The sequence below is a fragment of the Callospermophilus lateralis genome, unplaced genomic scaffold (genome assembly GCF_048772815.1).
Source record: "Callospermophilus lateralis isolate mCalLat2 unplaced genomic scaffold, mCalLat2.hap1 Scaffold_63, whole genome shotgun sequence".
NCBI lineage: Eukaryota > Metazoa > Chordata > Mammalia > Rodentia > Sciuridae > Callospermophilus > Callospermophilus lateralis.
This window is the reverse complement of record NW_027514713.1, coordinates 7,360,799-7,378,150: the sequence shown is the minus strand read 5'-3', so window position 1 is coordinate 7,378,150 and position 17,352 is coordinate 7,360,799. Positions and strand designations below refer to the sequence as shown.

The 17,352-nt window shown below is 50.0% G+C and overlaps 1 pseudogene; it reads right to left on the bottom strand.

Annotated features, from left to right (window-relative positions):
• Positions 1-17,352, bottom strand: part of LOC143389482 (protein-tyrosine kinase 2-beta-like) — a 49,510-nt pseudogene that overhangs the window by 13,257 nt on the left and 18,901 nt on the right.

The following is a 17,352-nucleotide window of genomic DNA, read 5'->3' as shown; positions in this document are numbered from 1 at the left end:
ACTAAAATTTGCCAATATGTTTATATGATATCAATGAGTAGTATTAACAACATGTTAATGTTGTTAAAGGTCAACTAAGCAAGAGATCTCCTAAAACAGAGGTCAGCAAACCATGGTCAAAGGCCACATGTGGTCTCCCACTTATTTTTCTATGGCTTCAAATTAAAAATGGTTATCACATTTTTTTAATAATTGAAAAAAATAAAAATAAAATGATATTGTATGCCACATAAAAATTATGGTATTGATGTTCTTATTGAACCCCGCTACCCCCATTCATTCACTACTGCCTATGACTGTTTTTAAGCTGTGGAGACAGAGATGAGAAGACTGGACAGAAGCCCCAAAGATTCACTATCTGGTCCTTTACAGAGAAGGTCAGCTGACTTCCTTGCTAAAGTATTCCTAATGAAGGGGACCACCCTTGGGAGCACTGATGGCAGGCATTCCACCAAGCAAACTGGGGACTCCTGGACCTCTGAAATGGAAACACCCTTTACCTGTGACCTTCCAGTACCAGGGGAACAAGTGTCTTGGCACTGAGAAAGATAAGGCTTCAGACTCCGAACCCCACTCAGGAGACAGGTGTTTTCCAGCCAAACTCTGCAGACGATAGGTGTCTGGGCCATCTTTTTTTTTTTTTTGGTACCAGGGATTGAACCCAAGGGGTGCTTAACCAATGAGCAACATCCCCAGACCTTTTCTATATTTTATTTTGAAATGGAGTCTCACCTAAGTTGCTTAGAGCCTCGCTAAGTTACTGAGTCTGGCTTTGAATTTGTATTCCTCCTGCCTCAGTCTCCCAAGCTGCTGGGATACAGGTGTGTGACACCATGTCTGGCTGCACCAGACATATTTTTATTCCAATAGAGAAAATACCTTCTAGGCACAGCATGAGCAAGGCACAGGGCTGGGTTGGAGATGCCCTGATGAGCAAGGCCTCCCCAGGCTCACCTTGTCTCTGAACTAGTATCTGACAGTGAACCTGGCCTCAGCCTTTCAGCCCCTGACAGAGCTGCTTCTGTACCGAGTGCCCAATGCTCATCATGCCTCTGCCAAGGACCAACTCATTCTGTGTGGTCATGTGGCTCAGAGATGATCAGAAGGGAGGTCTGGGTACATGTCCTGCCTTCCTGTCACTGCCTTGGGCAAGTCACTGACTTTGAACCTGAACTCTTCCACTCAGCAGATGGGAATGGGGCCACTTGCTGCATAGGCCTGAGGAGCCCCTGAGTGCACTGACTTAGCTGTAAACCTCTCAGTGCCACCGGCAGCAGCTTGCCTCTGGGGCAACCCAGCCAATGCCCCCCACACCAGCTCCCCAGCCCATGCTCACCTGAGGCTGCACACGAGCTCCGTGAAGTGGGTCCAGACACTGGGGTCATAGTCCCAGCAGCGAGTCACGAGGGTGTAAAGAACAGGTGGACAGAGGTCAGGTTTGGGCAGCCGGTCCCCTTTCTCCAGCACCCCAATGACATCCTTGTTTTCCAGCCATAAGAAAGGCTGCTTCCCAAAGCTTAGGATCTCCCACATGCACATAGCTGAGGGCAGAGGGGAAACCGTCAGGCACCCTGCTGGGAAGTGGGCACCCCGGGGACACTATGGCCATTAGCACTTGGTCCCAGCAGGGAGCGTCTGTGTTATTTTGCAGCTCCCTCTATGGCCACTGGGGTCTTACCCACCATGGTGGTCCACTCAAGGGACCAATGACCTACATCTGTGGTACATGAACCAGGGCTTCCCCTTCCTGACTCTCTCAACATGGAGCTGGCTGGATTCTGTAGGTTCAGGAGGTGGCCCATGTTGGAAACACCAGATCCTTCTTGGGAAGGTTAGGAGCCACAATAATAGGGCAGGCACCACCTCTTGCAGCCTGTATGATCATGGGCAAGCCCCTTAATGGTCTGAGCCTCAGTTTCCTTATCTGGAAAATGGGGGTAACAATGATGAGGTTTATAGTCAGCTGTGGGAGAACTGGCAGGTAACTTGAAGTGCTGTGTTTGGTGAGGTTGCCCATTCACACCCAGCTAGGCACTCTCCACTCCCTGCTTCTCCTTTCATGAAAAACCTGAGTTTTGTGTTTGAAGTTCCCCTCCAAGGCATCCCCATATTTGTCCTCGAAGCTGGTTGGTGGGGTCCATGCTTATCAGAGCCTTTTACTGGAGGATGAACCCAGATTTTCTAGGCCAGTCCTTGGCTCATGTCACCTATGACTCTACAAACACCTCCCCACCTCTGGGACTTCTCAGTGGCCACAGTAAAATGGGGTATTTGGGTTCAGGGATGATCCTCCTCTTGAGGATGATCCTCAAGAAAATTTGAGCCCATTTCCCCACTCTCCTGAATTGCCTCATACCAAACATCCAGATGTCACTGGCTGTCGTGAAGCGGCAGAAGTTAATGGATTTGGGGGACATCCATTTGATGGGGAGACGAGTCACAGAGGCTTGGGGTGGGCAAAGAGGTTTACAGGCATTATTAAGGGAAGAAAGATCTAGAACTTTCCAGAAAAACAACCTACTGTCCAGAAGCCCATGGTCTGGGCTCCCCAGTTGTAGGCTCCTGAGATTTTGGTTTCAGAGACAAAGCAGGGGCTGGAAGTTCCCTCATCCTTGTAATACGTGTCATCCTCAATGTATCAAGAAAGGCCAAAGTTCCCCAGCTTCACATACTCTGGGGAGGCCACCAGGATGTTCCAGACGGTGATATACCTAGAGAAGGATGTGGATACCAGGGTGAGGCACTGCCTAGGACCCTGGGGCAGGTGGGAGAGCTGAAGGAAGGTTCCAAGCAGGTGAGTGAAGGAAGAGGTTGTATACAGTTAGCTTCCTGCGAGGTGAGCTCCAGCCTCCTAGAGGAGCTACTGGTACTGATGGCCTTGGTCCTAGCATGGCTCCCCACCCCAAACCAGTGGGCATGTTGGCTTCTCGCAGGCAGCTCTGCTCCAAAAAGTCTGCTTCTGTTGTTAAAATGCTGACATGAAAGCATGCAGGCTTAAGTTCCCCAAGGGGCCCGACCCATCATTCCACTCCCTTAGCCTGCAGCCACTGACAGGGTTTACCTGACGTTCATGCTAGGACATGAGCTTCACAAGGACAAGGTTTGTCCGTTTTGGTGACAACTTTGTCCCAGAATCTAGGACAGTGCCTGGCACCCAGGAGGAGCTCCATAATACTCACTGAATGAATGGATGCTTCCTGTGTGGCTTTGCATAGGGTCAGGCACAAGGCCACACAGGCCACGTCAGTGGTGGGGAAGCACCTGGTAAGTGCCCAGGTAGTCTCCTGGGGGCTATGTTCCCATGGCAGTAGCCTCCTCTTAGGGAATGGGAACAAGGCCAGGTGGGGAAGAGACAGCTCCACAGCCCCAGGGGCTGGGGAATGAGGGTGGTGCTGGGCCTCAACCTCAGGATCTCCAGGTGCTCTATTAGCTCAGATCCTCTTCCTGGACCCCTGGCAGCTAAGTGGGCAGGCTGGAGGAGGTGAAGCTCTGAGAGGGTGGGAGGAGGTTTCCTGGCATTGCAGGGGAGGGGCAGAAGGTCTCAGCTACAGTCAGATGCTAAGCTTTGGAGTTGCTCTGGAGCTACTTCTATTGACAGTTCTCTGAGGCCCATACAACTGTTTTGGCTTTTTAGTGAGAAAACACTTTGTAGAGGTGCTCAAGTGCTCTAAGCTGCTTGGTGCAGGCCCAGGCAGGGACTCCAGCTCCTCCCTGTGGGACTCTGGCCCTGATCCTCAGTTTCCTCTGGGGTCAGGGATGGGCTTCGCTTTCCTTCTGTCTCCGTGTACCCACCTGTGCACACAGCTGATGCTCTCCAGGTAGGCCATGGCTTTGCATATCTGCAGCGCATATAGGACAAGGGTGGGCACCTTCAGGGAGTTCTTATTTCGCTCTAGATAGTGGCCCAGCTGTGGGAAGGGAGGTGCTGTCAGGACCCCAGCATGGAGCCAGGGCGGCTGGCAGCCACTGACCCTCCCCTTCCTCTGGGGCAAACCCCAAGTCAGCAAGATGTTCTGGCGACTTCCTCTATCAACAGGGCCTCTGCTTCTGCTGAGTATGGAAGGCAGGAAACTGGGAGAAGTGTCCTTTGCTCCCTTGGTGTCCCAGCTATCTTCAGGGTGCCTGGCCTGCTTCCTTCAGCTCACCTCCCCATAGAAGTACAGTTCCATGATGATCCAAGTGGGCTCCTCTTCGAAGATGCAATCAGCTTCACGATGTGGGGCTGGTCGAGATTCTTCATGATCACTGAAGTGGGAGCAGGAGGTCACACAGGGGAATGGGGAAAGCGGGAGGAGAACCCTCCCCTCTCCTCTTCCTTAGAAGGCCAGGGAGTCTGGGCCCCGCCCAGGTGTGCCTACCTGCCTCGCTCATGAACTTTTCCTTATTGTCCAGGGTGCAGTCCTTCTTGCAGGTCTTGACAGCCACATTGATTTTATCCCCTTTTTGCAACAAGAGGGTTTAGGGAAGCTTGGTCCAGCCTAGTGCTCAAAGGAAACCGTTCCCGCCCTTGCCTCAGCAGGTCCTTCCCACGGACTTTGCCAACTGCTGAGGGGCAAGGCGACCTGGCCTCTGCAGGACACACCACCCCTTCCTTTCTTCCATTTCTCTCCCCTTTCCCCTTCTCTTCCTCTTCTTCCCCTTTCTTCTGGACCAGGCTGGGTTAGACCCAGAATGAGGTTTGGAGATCAAAGAGCTCAAGCTCAGCTGTTCAGACCAAGATGCTGAGATGAGGGGCCGCGTGATCTGCCCTGGTTAGCAGGTGACCCCAGGCCTTCATGAAATGTGGGCTGGCTGGCCCTGTTCTCTCTAAACTTGGCTTCAAACTGTGCTTCCTTCCTTCCCTGCCCACACCCCGGCACTGCCCTCCCCAGGCTTGCTGAGCATGGCCACAAAGGTGAAGCCTGTCCACCTAGAGGTGCCCCAGATGAACTTCCACTTGGCTGGGTCCACCCTCCTGCCCTCCGTGTATTCTCCTACCAAAGCCTCACCCCTAGACAGGTGGACAAAAAGTCAGGAAGAGTCTGGGACTCACGTGATTTGTGTGGACCCCTTCATAGACCTCCCCAAAGAAGCCTTCTCCTAGAATACGGTTGAGAACCACATCCTCGAAGGCAATGCCATACTGTGGACCTGCACAGATGGAGAACACAGCCTCTGGGCACACAGACTAGCTGGCATCCCCTGGTGCCCCAGAACCCCATAACACCTCAGCCAAAAAGCACAGGCTGGGCTGGGAAAGGGGATCTAGAATGTTCCACTGCTCCAGATCCATGGAGGAGCCATCACCCCGTTTCCTGGGTCCCAGGTCCATGTTCTTAGAACCCCCATATCCCACAGACACACAAAAGCACACAATCCATCAGGGGAGGACCTCAGCTCTCAACCCACAGGATCCCAGGTTGGCTGCTTCCTGAGCACACTTGGGGCAGGAGGAAGGGAGGGCAGGAAGCTCCACGGTGGTGTCCCAGGAATCCTCATCATGTCACTTCCCAGACCCCTGACTGGTCACCTTGGCGGGGTCCAGGACCTACCTCCCGGCCATCTCAAGGTCTCGCTGGGAATCTCTGCATAGATTTCTGACTCTGGAATGACAGGAGGATGCCCAGCACATGGGTGAGATGTCTCATCAGGCAAGGAACCTGGGTGTGGCTCCCACCTGGAGCCCAGCATAGCCAGAGGTCAGGGTGCTGAAGGGGGAAAGCTGGGCAAGTATGTGGCTCCTGTCCCAGGCTTTGGAGCAGCCACTGAGCCTGGGGTGTCTTGGCTCAAGTCTCTGTTTTGTTATCTAGGGCAAATCCATCTCCTTCAAACATACCTACCACCCATTTAAAACCATTATGAACTGGGTGCTTGTGTTTCAAAGCACTGACTCAAAATTTGATGGTTTTAGGATATGCAGCTTGGAGGGGCAATTAGATGAGGTCAGGGAGTGGAGCCCCCATTACAAGATTAGTGTCCTTATAAGGGGAGGAATGGCCACCAGAGTTCCTTCTCTTGCACCACAGGAGCACACAGTGATAAGGCAGTCACCTGAATCGGCTGGTTCCTTGACCCTGGACTTGCCAGCCTCTGGAACTGTGAGAAATCAATGTCTATCCGTAGTCATGTGGTCTGTGGATTTTGTTTGGAGCCACCTCTCATTACGACAAACTCAGTATGTGTACAGACTACTCAATATATGCTTGCTATTACAACTGGCGATATTTTAAAGCCAGCACTGAGAAGGGATAGGAAAGGTTGTTTTCTGTAACTTGGAGGGAATCGTCAGAAGAGCAGGCAGAGGGACCAAACATGGGGAGGTGGGCACAGGCCGTGAGCAGGGTGGGCAGGCTTACCTATGCTGCAGCTTTCTGAGAGGTGGGACCACCTCGCCTCTAGGTTTCTGCAGGAGGTGATAGGGCAGGAGGCAGATGAACCCAGAGCTTGCAAAGCTCCCCCAGAGCTTTGGTCCCCCTCACCCACCGCCTGATAGCAGAAGTAGCCCACCTGGCTGCAACAAGTTGGGGCATGGCCTGGGCCTGGGATGGGGCTCAGCAGCAATCCTCCCAGGATGTCACCAGGGGGCTGCATGGAGGGCAACACACTGTGGGAAAGGCCAGGGTCTAGAGTTCTCTCAAAAATGAGGGGGTGGGGGCACCCTGCTTGTTCATCCTCCTCCCAGCACACACTGGCTGAGCTCAGGGCCCTTCCAAATCCCCACTGTACTCACAGGGTGGGGATCTGGGGCAGGCTGTTCCGCATCTCACCATCTGGAGAGAGAGGACAGGAGGGAAGATTGGAGCCAGGGACACAGAGTCCGGGATGGATGGAGGGCCTGTCACTGCTCCACAAGGAGACCCCTCCCCACCTTCTGTCCCCTCTCAGCATCAGGGTGGAAGCTATGTAGGCCTTGGACCAGAATCAGAATCCTCCTTGTAGGCTTCCTCCTGCCAGCACCCTGTGATCCATCTCAGACCTATTTGCTGACCCTGGTCCCAAAATGAGGAAGGTCCACCCATGTCCTAGCAATGGCTCTGATCTCCCTGTTACTACAAATACAGCACTTCCAGAAGCTGGCCTCTATGAAGCTCTGACTAGCAGAACCAGGGGTGGCTGTCCAGGACCAGGGCCTGTAGCTGGCGACCCAGGATGGCCCCACAGGAAGCACCTGCAGGGCTGCTTGAGTGCCTCCTCACACCCCTGAAGAATGCGTTTATTCAAGGGCCAATGGCTCCACGCCCCCATGCCTCTACATCACCCTGCAGGCTTGGCTCAGTGTGCAGCTGTCCACTGTGCCTTTTAGAGAAACTAACCTTTCTTGGGATGGATGATGAGAGAGCCTTTATGTTTCCCCTGAAGCTGGCAATAACCATCTTAGAGGTCAGCCATGTTCTCAGCCTCTGCCAGAGATGAAGTTTTGATGGACAAAGACTGCAGAGAAAAAGCCAGCCAAAGGTGAGACCGCAAGCCTTGGCTACACTGTACCCTCTAGTGCTGCTTGAGAGGCTGCAGGACCTTCATCTCCAACCCTGCTGCAGGACCCCCAACCCCAACCCACACTTCCTCCCATCTCTGCTGGCCTTCCCTGTTGCCACTAGTGGGCGTGCTTGTGCTCCCTCCTACTGACCACCTTGAGCTCTGGGAAGACTAGTGAGAAAGCAGGATGCCTTGTACCATGTGGGGTGTTCCCTATGTAAAGGAGAAACTGAAAAATGGAAAACAGAGTGGAACAGGGACAGACTGGTGAGAGCAGAGATAGATGCTCTGCAGTTGGAGGTCTCTGATTCTTCCACCATGAAATCCCCCCATCCCTGGGATCTTGACCTATAAATCATTTTCACTTGGTCAATATTAGACCCTACTTCTTTTCTGACATTAAAATAAAAAAACAAACCATCATCCCAGCACCTTGTTAGGGCATGGGTGCAGTTTTCTTAACAAGATCCTCAAAGCCACAGAAGCCCTGGCTTCCTGCTTGTCACAGTCATGTCGACCCAAGGGCATCCTAACCCAAAGTGATACCCCTGAAGAGACTCCAGGTGTCCAGAGAGGCTTACCTGGGGTGCGCCTTCAATACCCAGCTGCAGGACAGCCTGGCCCTCCTCCAGCAGGAGGCACCTGATGGACCTGATCTTCTTGAACTCAGCCAGGCAGGTGGGCTGTGGAGAAGGGGGCCTTAAGAGCATCCCATTGCTGGGATTAGGCAATACAGATGGGTCAGGAGGGGGAGGGAGGAGCGACTGGGAGTCTCTCTGCAGATGAAGGGAGAAAGTCTGGAAGGATCATCAAGCCCAAGCCCCTCACCTTACAGAAGAGAAAATGAGGTGTGGAGAAAGGCAGGACTTGCCCAAGGTTATACGTCAAGGTGGCAGTAGAATCAGAACTGGACCCAGAACTGCCTCCCTTTGCCACTTACAGAGCTACTCTTCTCTCTGTACCAGGAGAATGTCAAGCATGTCCTTTTCTCTCTCTCTCTGCACCTATGTCTGCAATAAGGAGCCATCTGCCCAAGCTGCCATCCCCAAACACTGTCCACAGAGCTCACGCCAAGGGTGTGGCTCTCTGCTCTCAGGAATGGGGGAAGATGAATGATTGGGCAGACAGAGAAGGAGTCGGAAATCTAAGACCTTGATCCAGGGGCTGGCATGGCCTCAGTGCTCTCTACCTTTGCATCTTGACTTGTCAGCTGGCGGATGCCTTTGGGGCCAATGACCAGGTCCACTATAATGTTCCACCCTTGCTGGAATAGAGGAGAGAGAGGACTGTTATCTCTGTTCTGCCACCTGGTGCGTTGACACTCTAAGAAAGGCCCATTAAGCTAGACAGGGACCACTGTCTCTACAGCTCACCCCTCTGGATAACTGCCCACCTGCCCACCTCCCACAGCTGGAGGCCAACATTCAGCTCCCTGCTTGGCACATGGATTAACATGAGTTCCGCCACAGGCAGGTAACAGCAAGGCCCTGCTGTCTGAACACTGTTCCTGGCCCCAAATGGCTCCCTGGCCCCCTAGCCTGCCAGGCCCAGAACCCAGGCCCAGAGAGAATAAGGAGGGTGGTCATTACAATAAGTTCACAGTGATTGGTCTCCTGATCGATGTTGGCAAAGCCCGCCAGGGTATTGAAAAACTTCATGACACACTCCTCCTCCTGGTGTGAGGCGTACTGCTGAAAGGTCTGCTGGATCATCTTCCAGAACTGCTTAGGCTGGGGAGAGGTTGGCAGTGATGAGCCAGGCCCTGCCCCTCCTGGCACCTGTCCTTCACTAGGTCTCACTGGGAGGATGCCCATGCTGGAATATGCCCCCAGGGCTCCTGCCGTGAAAGCAACACTGACCTGTTCCTCAAAACACACTCAGTAGTCTCAGGCGGGGCCCACCCCAACCCTGAGCGGGAGGCAGGGAAGTCAGCCTCCCAGGGCTCAGGCTGCTTCTTGGGAGGCTGGAGCCAAGTGCAGCCCGTCCTGATTCTCCACCACAGAAGTGGCCCACTGGGGGCATTTGGCTGTCCAATGTCCTGGCTCAAGACAGCACAGATGCCCCAGCTTCTTTGAGGATCCCCAGCCCAATCCTTGTAGTTCTAGCCCAGGGGATTTGCACAAAGAAGGGTTTTCTGGGCCCCTCACCCTTTGATTTTCTCACCTTTAAATTCTCCTGCATCTGCTTTGGGAAAAACAGGTCGAGTCCCACTTCCTTTCTGAAAACAGGGAAATAGAAGCAGCATTTGACTCTCCTTCTCTCCAGCTCAGGACTTCTGGCTAGTCGGGAGGAGGTACCAGGGCTTGGGGACAAGGAGAAAGGCCCTGACTACCCGGCTCTGGTCCAGGGCTGAGTGGGAAAGGAGGCTCTGGAGGGAAGGAAAGGAGGCAGGTCAGGAGGCAGCCCTGCACTTACTCCAAGAGCTGGAAGTTGGACTTCTTGTCAAGGGCGTTGTGGGGCATGTCCTTGAAGAACTGCCTGGAGAGAAAGGAGTTACAGGGGGGAGACTAGGTAACTAGAGAAGAAGGCCATCAGGGCCATAAAATAAAATAAAATAAAATAAAATAAAATAAAATAAAATAAAAGGGCACTCATGCCCAGGAGTTGGCCTGGAGGCCCTTCCCCTGCCAGAGGTGGGATTTGCGGAGAGGGAGCAAGGTGGCAGGGGGGTAAAATTGGATCTTCAGAAAACAGTGAGGACTAGGAAATCCCCCAGACTTTGTTCCCAGAAAGGCAACATCCTTGTGCTCTGGGAGACCCAGCTCCTGGGCTGTGGGCTCTGAGGCTGAGGAAGAAGATGGCGGCCAAGCCCAGGAGGCCAGGAACACCACCTTCACCTTCAGGTCCTGGGTTCCTGGGCACTTTCTTTTTTGCCTATTTGCTCTCTCTGAAATGTGTGCATATGTTTGTGTGTTCACCTAAACAATTATTAAATGAACATGTTAAAATTTTTGAATTTGTAAAAGAAAATATAAATAATCCATAATCCTACTACCAGAGGTGGCATCTATTAATATATGACACATCTTCTTCAAGTCTCATTTCTCCTAAAAATATATGCATTCATGAAAACTTGTATGTACGGTCAGATGCCACATAATGACCTTTTGGTCAACAATGGACCACAGATATCATGGTGGTCTCATAAGATTATATCACCTAGAGTCATAGCTGTCTTTGTTTGTGTAAATGGACTCTATTGTGTTAATGTGACAATGAAGTTACCTAATGATTTATTTCTCAGAATGTATCTCCATTAGTAACTGATGTATGACTGACATATTTATTTGTAGCAATGGTGGTTTCAGCTGAGACCAAATAGCCAATGTCCCTGCATATGCCAGCCTCCCTTCCCTGTCAGGATTGCTGTGTCTAGTCATTTCACTGACTATTTCAGACACTGTCCAATCTTACATTAAAGTAACTGATGCTTGCAATCCCAGTGATTTGGGAGGCTGAGACAGGGGAGCCTCAAGTTAGAGGCCAGCCTCAGCAACTTAGTGAGATCCAAAATTAAAAATAAAAAGGGCTGAGGATGTAGCTCAGTGATAAAGCACCCTTAGGTTAAATCCCTAGTACCAAGAAGAAAAAAATAATAACTCAGTAATACTTTAAGGCAGGTGTCCTATAGACATCTGGGACCAGTTTTGTGCTACTAATAGTATAAGCAGAGAGAAGCAAGTAACTTATGACCCCAAAGCAATGAGCTCAGACTGCTCACCCTGTTTAGAAAATAGGAAGGTTGGATCCTCACCTCAAACTATTATCTAGAATATTTATTTTCTAAATATAGATAAATATAGATATAGATTAAACATAGATAAATATAAGCAATAAAACCATTATAAAGCTAGAAAAAGAAATCTAGGAAAATATTTTCATATCACAGGGTCAAGAACATCTAAAGCATGAAATTATAGAAAAAAACCTCCAATAGGAGCATAAAAATACAATATTATGTCCTGAACAATTTTTAATAAATGGTGTCTTTGAATATATTGTCAAGCAACATAAGTAGCTGTCATTCACAAGAAAATAAGCATGCTGGGAGACACGGGGATGGAGCTATCCAGTGAATGGAGGCCACTGAACTCCAGGAACAGTAAGACAGGGGGTCTTCCTACCTGGGGAAAACTGAGTCTGTTTAAGATGCCACAGAGGGACAAATAATTTGGTTCCTCAAACTTATTTCTAGCATATAGGCCATGAGTTTCACATTTTAACTTAGAGCAGGAGATTTAGATTAAATAATATAGTTGGCATTTTTAAAGCATCTCCACTAGATCAATAAAACATCAGTTAGGCTGCACTTCAACTATATGATATTCTGCAAAAGGCAAAACAAGGTGACAATATAAAGCCAAGCAGTTGCGGGGAGTAAGTGGGGGGGAGGGATGAAGAGGGGGGACATGCAGCATTTGGGGAGCAGTGAAACTAGCCCGTATGATATCATAGTTGTGGATGCAAGCATTTGTCCAAACCCCGAGAATGTGCACCTCCAGGAGAGAAGCTTCATGTGCACTGTGGCATTTGGGTGATAATGACGCATCAATCGGAGCAATTGCTCCACACTCACAGAGTGGCGATGATGGAGTGCTGTGTGGGTACAGGAGAGGAGGCACAAGAGAAATCTGTGCCATCTGCTCAGTTTTGCTGCAAATCTAAAACTTCTCTGAACAAAAGTCTATTAGAGACAAATAAGTAAATAAAATAAGGGTTGAGAGAAAAATGTCAGCCAAGTAAATACACAGTTACAGAACACTTTAGTCCCTGTCATATTTGTAAGTACTTGAAATATAGTAACTCACTAATTCCTCCTAACAACCCTGTGAAGTTGTTCCATCATTCTGATTTTACAGATGAAGGAACTGAGGCACAGGGAGATCAGACGACTTGCCCAGAATAACAGTCAATGGAAGCCCCAGGATGCATGCCCAGAAATCCCAGCTTCTGACCTGTGCTGTACATCTTTATATCCAGTTCTCCAGATAGGATCTAATCTGAGTTCACAGAGGATTCATGTCCCTAATCTCATGTCTGCTGCACCTCCATACTTCTTTTTTACACCAAGAAACAATGCATACTCTTTTCCTGGTGATGCCGTTAGCCATAGGCAAAGTGTATAATCTGTGATGTTAACAGGACAAGAGACTGTTACCCATGATTTTCAAGCAAGAGTCACATCCCTGGAAGAGTTGACTTCATGGTATGATTTTCAGAACCATATCTGACTCTGTTCGTGACAATAGTCAACACTTCAATATAAAATAGCCCAACTTCATATAAAACCACATTCCATCTACCCTTTTCATTTAAAAATGATCAGACCTGAAAAATCTTCTATCAGTTTTACAAAGTAGGTTTTTCCCATGCTCTTTCCCCATCATCACACCCCCTGACCTCAGGGGTCACTGGTAAGAATAGGAACCTCTATCTGATGCTCCTGAAACTCAGGAGACATGAGGCTGTTTCTTTTCAGGAAACAGACCTGGGAGCAATCCTGGCTGATCAGAGAGCAGCCTCTCTAGCCTGCCTATTCCTGACCACACTCTCTTCCAGAGCCTCATCCTCCAGCCTCTTAGCACAGGCCCTGGCACTGAAGCCACAACCAATAACAGTTTGGGGATGACTGGAGGATGTAAAAATGTGAAGTGGAATGCAAATAGATCCCCCTGTGGGTTGTTTTCACTAAGTGATGACTGACAGGTGATTCACTGGAGTTTCCAAGTGATACCACAGCCCTAAGTGTGAGATCCACCAACAAAAAGGAAAAGATAAACTCTTTAGAACTGTCTAACTCCAGAGGGGAAGATTATAGGATGCCATTCAGGGTATAGGGCTGCAGGACTCCTGGAAGGCAGGACAAGGCACATGGTATCTGTTGTCCTAATGATGTCATTAGCCTGCCATTATCATGGCCTCTTACATGCCAGCCATCTTCGCTCTCCAAGTTCACCCCACCCCCATTCTCTAGTCTATGCCTTTCTTCCTCCATCCCTGGGCGGGCTAGAATGCATGTCCCACTGGGTGCCATTATCTGCCAACCAAGAGGTATTTTTTCCTTCTAGGAGCAGTTCAAATCCCCTCTCCCTGCTGCCTGCAGGCAAGGTTAATGGCTTCACTTGGAAGTGGCACATGTTCGTTCTGCCTTATATTATGATTAATTGTGTACAAATCTGTCACCTCCCAAACACTGTGAGCTCGAGGACATCGCTGAATGCTGTGCTAATTTCACACAGAGTACCTCCTGGAGCTGCGGTGCTATAGTGGGCAGCAAAGATGGGTACCCCTACATTCCAACAGCCCCAGGGCCTGGCCTTGTGCTCTGAAGCATTTGCAGAAACACTTGAAAAGGACAGAGGGAGAAGCAGGCAGCCCAGAGGCAAGGGCAGGGTAGGGGGTGGGGTCTGAGCAGAGGGAACTTGTCCTTCTCTCCCATTTATTCCAAGGACCAGATGACGAGCACCTTAGAGGCCCACTCTGCTGGCTTCCTCTCCTCCCCTTCTCAGCTCTCACATGCCTACTCCCACTTCCACCCTAGATGCTTGAAAGTCCAGGCCAGCCTCTGGCCCAGCTCTCCCAGGTGAGACCTTGAGGCTACTTACCTGAGCTCCAGACAGCCCAGCTGCAGGGCCATGCCTTCACTGACCTTGCTGGCATAGCACTGCATGTAGTCACTCCGGAGCTGGCAAGAGAAGGATCACAGTTCAGACTCACACCGTCATTGTCCCCTTCCCTGAGCAGAGGCCCCAGGAGGTGACACACCTCTGCCTCAGAGCCGTCTCATGCTCACCTAACCACAGACAAGCACTGAGCAGGGATGGGGAGCAGGATGGGAGCTCCCTCTCAGCTCTGCCTCTGCCCCCTGGGCCCCTGAGCCCCTTCACAGGTGAACTTTCATACACATTCTCTTCCTGCTTCAGAGTCTTCACCCCATCCCAATTTGGAGAGAACTGACCCCCCCCATATTTGGGGAGGAGTCATTAATTTTTCCAAAGCCCTGTCTGGATTAGTGTCCAGGAAACCAGAGGGGAGATGCAGCTGAGACCAGCTAGAAAATAATGGAAGTAGCTCACTCTTCCTTGGCACATCTTCACACAGGTGCTGGGCACTTATTTAATGCTATGGCATGTCAAAGAGGCTTGGCAATTGTTCAAGAGAGCCAGTTATCACATCTTTAGAAGTTTTGTGAACTGGTGAATATCCCATTGGTAGCTTGAATCAGGTCTTGGAAGGAGCATTTACACCATGGGAATTGGCAGGTGCTCTAAACCAGGGGTCTCATCTTCCCAGAGACAGCTTACCTGCACAGTGCCAATGATGTCATTTGATCCTCACAATAACCCCATTGAGTAGGTATTAGTATTTTATAGACAAGGAGACAGTTTCATGCAGGTAAATGAAGTCTCTGAGAATACCAGGTTAGTAAATGGCAGAGCTGGCTAAAAACCAGTTATGAAAGACCCCAGGGCCTGTATGTTAACCTGCTCCTGCTTCATTAGCCCAATCACCTGGGAAGCCAAGGAAGTCCTAGAGGAGCTGGGAGCTTATGGAACAGGTTGGTCTGCACCAAGGTTGGAACAACTGACAATGATCCTCAGGCATAGCAAAAAAGACAAATCTGGGCTTTGTCTTTCCATCATCCTATGGATACACTTGGCCTGGAGGGTGCAATGGGACTCTGGAGGAACTTTTTATCAGTTGGTAAAAATAAAGCAGCATGGTCCTGTTCTCTTTCAGGCTCTCCATGAAGTCTTCCGGCAAGTAGCGGATTTGAAGGTCATACCTGTGATAGGCGGTCAGACTCTGGGTGATGCAGGGAAGCTCAAATCTCCAGGAGGAAGTGGGTCCCTCCATCCTCCCTATCCTTTGCTCCCCTTCACCATAGCACTACAGTATCCCAACTGGGAACATTTCTGGATACAGATTTACTGTGAGTCCATGCCAGGCTTTGAAAATGCATGCATTAGATATTGTAGGAGGTCTAAGTCTATGATGCCACTTGGATTTTCTAGAAGATTCTGAGGATGGGGAGTGCTTTGGGGAGGACCTCCAGGGCTTCCCCACCCCACATTCCTACCTCCACTCATCCTCCACGTGTAGACATTCATACTTGTCCTGCACCTCACCCACCTTTATCTGGGGGTGCAGCCAGTGGATCTCATCTGACTTCATGTGCTTTAGCCTCAGTCCATAGCACTTAGGCAGCTGGATGTTGGGCCCAATCCACCCACTTAGCAGGATGGAGGTGATGATCTCCTGCAGAGAAGAGAGGGACACAACTCAGGGGTGTTCCTTACTGGGTTCCCCAGGGTGTGTGAGTCTCTAGGGTGGGATTCTGCCTTAACTATGTACTTGTTTCTGATTCCCTAGCACTTAGTGCAAGATGTGGTACACAGTGAGCTGTATGTTGTGAATGAACAAATGCTGTTCATTTAGCCAAAATGAGACAGAGACAGAACTGAGGAGACAACACAGGTGCTATGCTTCTGCACTGCATTCCAGTTGAACCAGTTAATACTCACTGAGCACCTGCCATGTAAAAAGCACCTTCACAATGGTTCCCAAGTTCACCATCCTTACTGAGTACCAGACCAGGCACTGCTAGATACTTTACACACACGATTTCACTGAATCTATACAACATGGGGAAATAAGCAGGTGTCACTGTCCTTGTGTGACAAAGAGGAAACTGATGTAGGTCACACAAGCCATGGCATTATGCTGGGATTTTGAACCCTGGCCTGCTGGACTCTAGATTTCTACTAGGCCAAGCTGATTCACTGGGATGATGGAGAGGGCAATACAGAAGGACAAGACTCACCTCAAGGGAGCAAGTGGCACAGTCCCTTCACAAGAAGGATGGTCATAGGAAATGAAGATATGACAAGAAAGGTGGCCTCTAGTTAACTGGGCCACTTGCCCACAGCCTGATGTCCTAGCTTCCTGGCCAGAGCCAGAGCTGGATTGACAGGAGGGCCACTTGGGCAGCTGGCTGCCTGGAAGTAAACCTCTGAGGCCTTGCCTTGTTCTGACATCACTTTTGCAACATTTTTCCTCAAGCCTCTTATGTGGTTCCACACGTAATGGGTGACTGAAGCCGACTCTTGACAGCAGAGAGATGGCTCAGATGCAAACTTAGAAGCCCGCAGGCACTGACCTATCCTGTTGGATGGCTTGGTGGTGTGACAGACGGATCGATGCCCAGGCAGTTGCTGTTCTGACCAGGAAGAGCAGAGGCAGTTTATTATTTAGATTTCATGATTTTTTGTTGTTGTTATTTTTTACCATGCCTTCCAAGAAGTTCTCTAATTTAGTAAATGAAATGCAGCTAATCTCTTAATTGGAACAAAAAGAAGGAGATATGACATCTTTTTTCTCAGAAGAAAATCTGTTTCTTTCTATCTCCACTAGGGGAATGTTAAACTAATATTAAAATAATATGACTATGAAGGAATGCCCAGTTGTTCATCTGCCCAAGCACACATGTGTCTGGGTCCAGCTACCTCCTACCAGGATGCTAGATGACCCTCAGCCTAAAACCTCCCTTTCCCCTCAGAGAAAGTTGACTACTGCAGAGAAGTTGACTACTGCTCTGTGAGAGAGCTGGGGAAACTGAGGCACAGCATGAACATGTCATCAGTTGTAACAAATCAGCATGGGAATCAATTGACGCTCAGGATGTGGAAGAGGGCTATGACCTAGGGTACCCACTGGGAGAGGGACATGGGAAAGAGGATGTGAAGTAGACAGTTTCGTCACTCTCCATCCACTTATACCACTCATCTTTACCACTCTGTCCACAAAGTCCTCATGATATGGTACCCAACCCCTTTTCCCTCCTGAGCCCCATCTGGAGTTCCCTGTTCAGGTGTTTAAACTGAGAGCATTCCCTCT